Source organism: Corythoichthys intestinalis, chromosome 12, assembly GCF_030265065.1.
Source record: "Corythoichthys intestinalis isolate RoL2023-P3 chromosome 12, ASM3026506v1, whole genome shotgun sequence".
NCBI classification, from domain to species: domain Eukaryota; kingdom Metazoa; phylum Chordata; class Actinopteri; order Syngnathiformes; family Syngnathidae; genus Corythoichthys; species Corythoichthys intestinalis.
The window spans coordinates 8,322,783-8,329,933 of record NC_080406.1 but is presented as its reverse complement, the minus strand read 5'-3'; positions in this window follow the sequence as shown (position 1 = coordinate 8,329,933).

Sequence of the window (7,151 nt, the reverse complement as noted above, 5' to 3'; positions counted from 1 at the left end):
GCTTGAGTTCTTTCGGTTCCACTTCTAAGTGGTCCGTTCACTGTCCAACCTAATATCGTCCTCACGGCATATGGTCCATCATTCACGCTGTTTATCACTTGCAGCGGTTCCATTGCCTTTGGAACATTTACTCCAATGAGTAATCCAACTGAAGCTTGAATAGTAGGGATTTTTACCTCTTTTAGGTGAGGCCACTCATCAATATCCTCTTGACGGGGAATATTGTCCACAGCTACAGGAATGACCTTTTGTGAATACACTTCCTTAAGTTCGACAAACTGTTTGCCATTCAAACTGCTTATTTCCAGACCTGTCACGACGCGTGTGTTCACAATTGAATCATTTCCCATTGTCCGTAATGCGATGCTTGCATTGCGTCCATTCATATTTAATTGGTTGATCAGTGACTCCGTAGCAAAGCTAGCTGAGCTGCCTGGATCCAAAAATGCATAGGTCGTCACTGTCTTAGTTCCTCTTTGCGCCTTGACACAGACTGGAACTATCGAGAGCAAACAATCTTCTTTACCGGCCCCGGTGACGCCACAGGTTTCAGTTGATTGTACGAGGGCACTTGAAATAGATTGTTGCTCACTGTTGTCTTTCGCAGGTTCTTCGCTGGAGTCTTTATGGACAACGTGTAGCGCTGTGGGATGCTGTTTTAAACATTCTTGGCATTGAAGCCTTTGTTTGCAGCTGCTACTCATATGACCATGTTTCAAACACGCAAAACACAACCCTTTGTTTCTCAAAAAGTCAATTTTGTCTTTGTGTGGCTTGCTCTTGAACTTCTTGCAGACTGTGAGGCTGTGTTGCTGTCCGTTACAAAAGGCACAAGGTTTGCCACTGGCATCCACTCGGACAGGTTGCGCTTTTAATACTGCTGGTTTGTCATTTTCCGTTCTAGGAGACACTACGACCGTCGTGAACACTTTCTTTGATTTAAATGTCGCCGGGTTTTGTGATCTTGGTTTCAGCTTTATGGGATCAGTCTTGTTTGAGTTAAGCTCCTTTATATTCCCATAAAGCGGATGCAGAAGATACTTAACTTGTCTGTTCAGGAAGTCTACGAAATCTTTAAACTTAACTCTTCTTTTGCTTCTTTCTTGCAAATCGCATGCGAACTTCCTCCAAGATTCCTTGAGCTTGTATGGAAGCTTGTTTGCCAACGCCTTTATATTAGCGGAGTTGTCCAAATCTTCCATGTAGTTGACGTCTGTCATTGTGTTTGAACAGCCCGTCAAAAATAATGCAAACGACTGAAGTGCAACGCCATCTTCTGGCTTGATTGTTGGCCACTCCATAGCTTCCTGTATGTATGCTTCAGCTATTTTGAAGTCGTCACCAAAAAACTCCTTCAACATTTGTTTTGCTTTAGCATATCCTGCTGTTGGTTCCATATGGATACAGCTTTTCACCAACTCATGTGGCTGTCCACTTGTATACTGCAGCATAAATTGAAGCCGATCACGATTGTCCACAGTGCGGCTTTCAATTCCATGTTCAATGGCACCAATAAATGATTTGTATTGCAGAGGGTTCCCTTCGAATGTTGGAATAGCAAGTTCGGGAAGTAGGGATGCTTTGTGACTTTTCACAAGGTACTCTGTAATACTTGTTTGCTGAGATATCGCTTGGCAGAGCCCATTAAGAACTGGTTGATGTTGTTCTCTATTTTCCGTCCTTGATAATTCAGCCATTTGAACTGGAGTCGTAGGTGCGTCGGGTGTTATGCTTGATGTTGGTATGATAGGCGGCAACGGTAATTGAACGGCTGGATTTGAGTCTTGTTTACCGCTCATCTCAACCACTTTAATTCCACCATTTTCTTGAGTGTTTTCAAACTTTTGCAACACCTCCATCATTGCGTCAGCCTTAGCGAGTGCAGTTTGCATTTCATGCTTTTTCTTTTTTGCCTTTAATGCAACTTCCTTTTGTTTTAATGCAGCTTCTTCTTGTTCAATTTCCAATTTTGCTTGTAAAGCTGCAGCTTGTGCCTTTAATGATGCACGTTCCATTTCTGTTTTTAATCTAATTGAGGATGCTGACGAAGACGAACTTCTGCTATGATATGATCTACATCGACTCCTACTGGTCAATTTTGATGACGTAGACCTACAATCTGCAGGCACTTGTTTGCTACGTATTTCATTTGGTGAAGCACGTTCGATAACTTCATCCATCCACTCTTCACATTTCCAAAAGAAGTCATCCAATAACTTGTTTTTGGGACAAAACCAATTTTTGTCATCAACAAGCTCCTCTTCAGTCATTAATTTCTTAAGGCTGTCATTAATGTCCAAAACCTCTTGCTGCATTCCGCTAAAGTTCACACGAAGCTCATTTTTTACAACGTCGATATTAGCATCATCTTGCATTAATTCTTCGATGCGGCCTTTCATGCGAGCCAAGTTCGCTAGCTTATCTCTGCGTGTCTTTAGCTGTTTAGCTTTGAGCTCGTCTACAAATTTCGTATCCATTCCTATTGTCAATTTTTCACAATCTTGTTCATCCATTATGAATCAAGACTTCCACAAAGTTCCACAAGTTCAATAGGAATGTCAAACGATACTGCAGCGTCGTACTTTCGCCTCTTAGCCAAAGCAAAGCTAGTTAGCAAGCAGTTGTACACGGCACTCACTACTTGTTGCGTCAGCCGTCCACGGCTGCGGCGCGACTCTTTTTCTCTTCCAACGTTGTAATCCGTTTGCGCAGGCAGTCCCACTTTGCATCAATCCACAAATAATCCACAAAGAGCGAGTTTTTTTGACTTGCAATGTAGGTTCCAACCAACAAAAAAGGCCCCAGCTCGACGCTCTCTTCCTCGTTTCCTCCCAGGCCCGCCGGACAGCGGCAAAAATCACTCTCACTGTTTGTATTGAGTTCAATCATTTAATCCAACAAAAAACGACTCCACAGAGCGATATCCAAAACGTGAACAAAAGAGCAAACAGAGAGAATAATGAGGAAATGAAAAATTATCCACTTTGACCGTAAAAGAGAGAAATATAGAACGTTATAGAGAGAGAGAAAGAGAGGTCAAAAAACTGTGTGGCTCTTTTCTTTCTGCCCTAGCGCACCTGCCCCACACACAGCTCCTTCCGCCTACGTCGTAAAACGTGACGTCACAGCTCGTTTTATAAATCAAATAAATAAATCACAAGCCTATCACATTAAATCAAAACAAATTATTCACAACGAACATGAATAATTAACAAAACGTTATTTAGGCTCCTACAGCGTGTGTGACGGTCGGTTGCAATAACAGAGAAGATAGACGGAGAAGACGGAGAGAGTTGAAGTTCTACCGGATTCCGAGAGACCCGGAGAGAAGAGAGCGAGATGGGCTGCTGCAATTCGACGAGAAAACTGGGCTCCAAACGATTACCACAGATTATGTAGTAGTCATTTTATATCTGGTAAGATGCATTTAATATATATTTAGAGGGTTTTGGGCTGACAACCACAATTAAGATCATTGCTAGGCTAATCGCCGACAACATACACGTATGTATGTAGTGAGAATGCTATCGCTAAACCATATAAACATTAAAAGCCCTAACTCCATTGACAAACGACATGAAATACATTAGACTTGACAGTGGATGTTAGCAATAACAAAAGATTTTGAATTGAAAATTTCGTAACTCACCTTTCCAAGCACAAGATAGATTCCTGCCGAATTTTCGTGGACGAGGACCTGTTTCACCCAACCAGCAACGAAGTATTTATAAGCCTCCAAGCTCTCAAAGTTTTTCAAACTTTCGTGAGAATAGGCTGATTTTGTGTGGACAAGATAGTTGTACAGTTCAGGGTAGCTAGCAGATGTCGGGCAAATACGGCGGAGACAGCGGGTCGAAAAACATCGATTTAGGCATCAAATATGGATCTGGCGAATGGATAAACTGAAGCTTTTCCACATAACGCCTTTTATGCAACGCATCAAGTGAGTTTACGGCATCCGAAAGCACCGGGTCTTCCATGAAATGCATAATAAATTGCTTGATCAATTGAGACCATTGATAATACAGACACAAAATGACGGACAAGTGGGCGGAACCATACAGCGAGCACGTGATTTTGTGACGTCGGTGGGTAGGGTCTATAGGACATGTCCCCCAAATGACGTGATACAGTATGTCCAGGACACGCCCCTTAAATGTCCCAAAATGACCAGGTCACGCCCCCTAAATGTCGCAAAATGACCTGATATCTAGTGATGGGACGAAATGAGCTGAGGTTCCGAAGCTTGTGTCGAGTAATGGGAGGGGGGTTTCCACGAAGCTTGTAGCGATTTTCATTTCGGCAAAACCCGGAAATGATGACGTGGGAAGCCTCGCCGGCGGCCGGCTGAATCTCGTGAATGCTTCGGAAGTGATCCAACGTTTGGCGCACATTGTAAAAACAGGACAGACTACGGTATAAATTGGTTGCAAAACGCAATGGCGATCGCCTGTTATCTCACATTTTGTGGATTTCGGGCTCCTGTACTTGTTACATCTGTGCGCAACAGTGCAACCAGTGCAATCTTTTTTCGAGCCTTGTCCTTTGCTTGCGATGGAACCTGCGCGAAAAGAGTGATCCTCCCCTGTATGGGAACATTTTGATTTGATTGCTTTCAATAAGGTAAGGGAGAAAAACTACTTTAATATAAATGTGAGTGTGTGTGTGTACCTATCTGAACCAAACATCAACAGAATGAACAATCCATTAGTGTACTGGGAGGCACAAAAGAATACCTACCCAAATTTATATAAACTGGCACTCACATTTCTCTGCACCCCAGCTTCATCTGTGCCTTGTGAAAGAATATTTTCTAAAGCTGGTGAAATATTTTCCAAAAAAAAAAAGAAACTGTTTAAAGCCAGCCACTGTGGGAAAGCTATTATTTCTAAATAAAAATGAATAACAAATTACCCTTAGCACTTGTTGTATTTTGTTCACATACTAAATTACTAACACAAGCACATTCATATCTTTGTCTTAAGCAAATAGCCATTGAATTCTTAACAATGTTGACCTCTTGGGTTTCTAGACCACTTGATGGCGCCATAGGGTAAATGAAGCACCATGAAGCTTTGCTACATGTGCAAACCAATTGGCTGTAAAGCCTCATTGCTTCATGAGGCTTCATTTGGCCATCACTAGATATGACCAGGACACGCCACCCAAATGTCCCCACATGACCGGATATTTCCGGGACATGTCGCCCCAATCAACAAGAAGTGACCTAATATGACCATGACATGTCCCAGAAATGACCCCAAATCAGCAGGAACTGGCCAGATATGGTCTCTGAAATGTCCATAAACCAACGTGGGCGGGGTTAAGATCTTCATCTTCACACAGCAAAGTCCAGAGTAATTTCTCCAGAAATTGCAGTTTCTATAACATATCTAGTTTCGCCAACTTTAAAATAAAAATTCACAAAATGGCATTATGAACATGTTTTTTTATTTTTACTTTAGTATTTCCAAACAATATGACAACACAGCAAAAAACAGACTTCGCAACAAAAAGGTTTGGTAACATTTAGTCTGTAAAAATAAAAATACAAACTGATAAATAAAAACTAACATTCAGAACACATCATTTCCTATTACACATATTCCTTGCCAGAACATCTACAGCCTAGAGCTGCAAGCTGCAAACACTAGGCCAAAAGTACATTCTTTAATGTTTGCAGTTTTGGGCTTAGCTTTTGGTGTCCCAGGTTCAACAAAACCTTCTGAAAAAACTCAAAAATGATTTTCCATAGTTTTTGGGTATTCAAGATGCAGTGCAAAAATTACAGCAAAAACAAGACAAATTGCTTTCGACATTGTGGGAACCTCATCCATAACAAGGTTCCCTTCAAGGATGATCGCAATGCTGCATGGCGTTAGTGGCATGTCCTCCGGTATGACTTGCAGAACCCCAACAGGAACTTGGACAAAGTCATCGGAAGAGTCTGAATCCTGCATTTAAAATAAAAAACACAAATAAATTCAATTAAGATGGTAAGACATCACGCACATATTGTAGTGTGTTCACTTTGATGATTGAAGTGCCTGCACAAAATCACAGAGAACAAACCAAAACTCTAATACTGTCTTAGAGAGCTCTTTAGATTACGAGCAGGTGGAAATGGCTACATGTCATCATTAAACCTGCACAAAAAGGTTAAAAAAAATAAAAAAATAAAAATAAATCACATGTGGGACATCAAATTTGTAACTCCCAACTGATTCAGAATATGTCACTTTTTGTGACAACCCCACTTAAATTGGAAAAAGTATTTTTTTCCCTTTGCATTTGGCACCTTATTTTTGAAGTAAAACAACATTTAACTCACTCATATCACTTTTTTATCATTTGACACCTTATTTTTTAAGTAAAACACATCATTTCACTCACCCATATAACTTTTTTCGCATTTGGTGCACTTCTCAAGATATTGTGTCGGACGATATTAACTTTAACAATTTTTTGGACGTGTACTGATTCAGAGAAAAGGCGCCTATAAATGTAACATAAATGACGTTACACACGTTTACATCCCAGCACTAGCATGACTTCACGGGCCCCCCCCCCTCCAAACACGCACGCGCCCCCGCGTCCACACACACTTCTCACCCGACATTGCAGCTTGTTACACTGAGCTAACTAGTTATTAACTCAGAAGCATCACGTAAACAGCTAACAGACAAGACATGTTAGCACAACACGTAGCTTACGGCTATACCGACTGGTCTATGAACCCGCAGGCAGACACACACAGCCGAACATGCCAACACGAAGTCTAAGAGTGGACTTCCTTCCAACAATTCTCATTTTAAACATTAAATGATATTGACAAAGTTAGAAACAAAAGATTTACTTACCGAAACCAAGTCAGGGCAACATTCAGTTGGCGCAATGGTTCTGTTCTGACCTCTTTCTCGAATTTTCCTCCAGTTCGCGCCACCCGGAAATGGACATGCGCACTACAGGTGCGCAGCTCTCATACCACAAACCATGCTACTCACTTCGTAGATTCAAGTTCATACAACTTAATAAAACAAGTAAGCAGGTAAAAAGTGCAGATAACTCAATATGAGAAAGTAAACTTTAAAAACTTGTATGAATTAAGTGATATGAACAATTTAATCTTGAGTCAGGACAATTTTTGCATT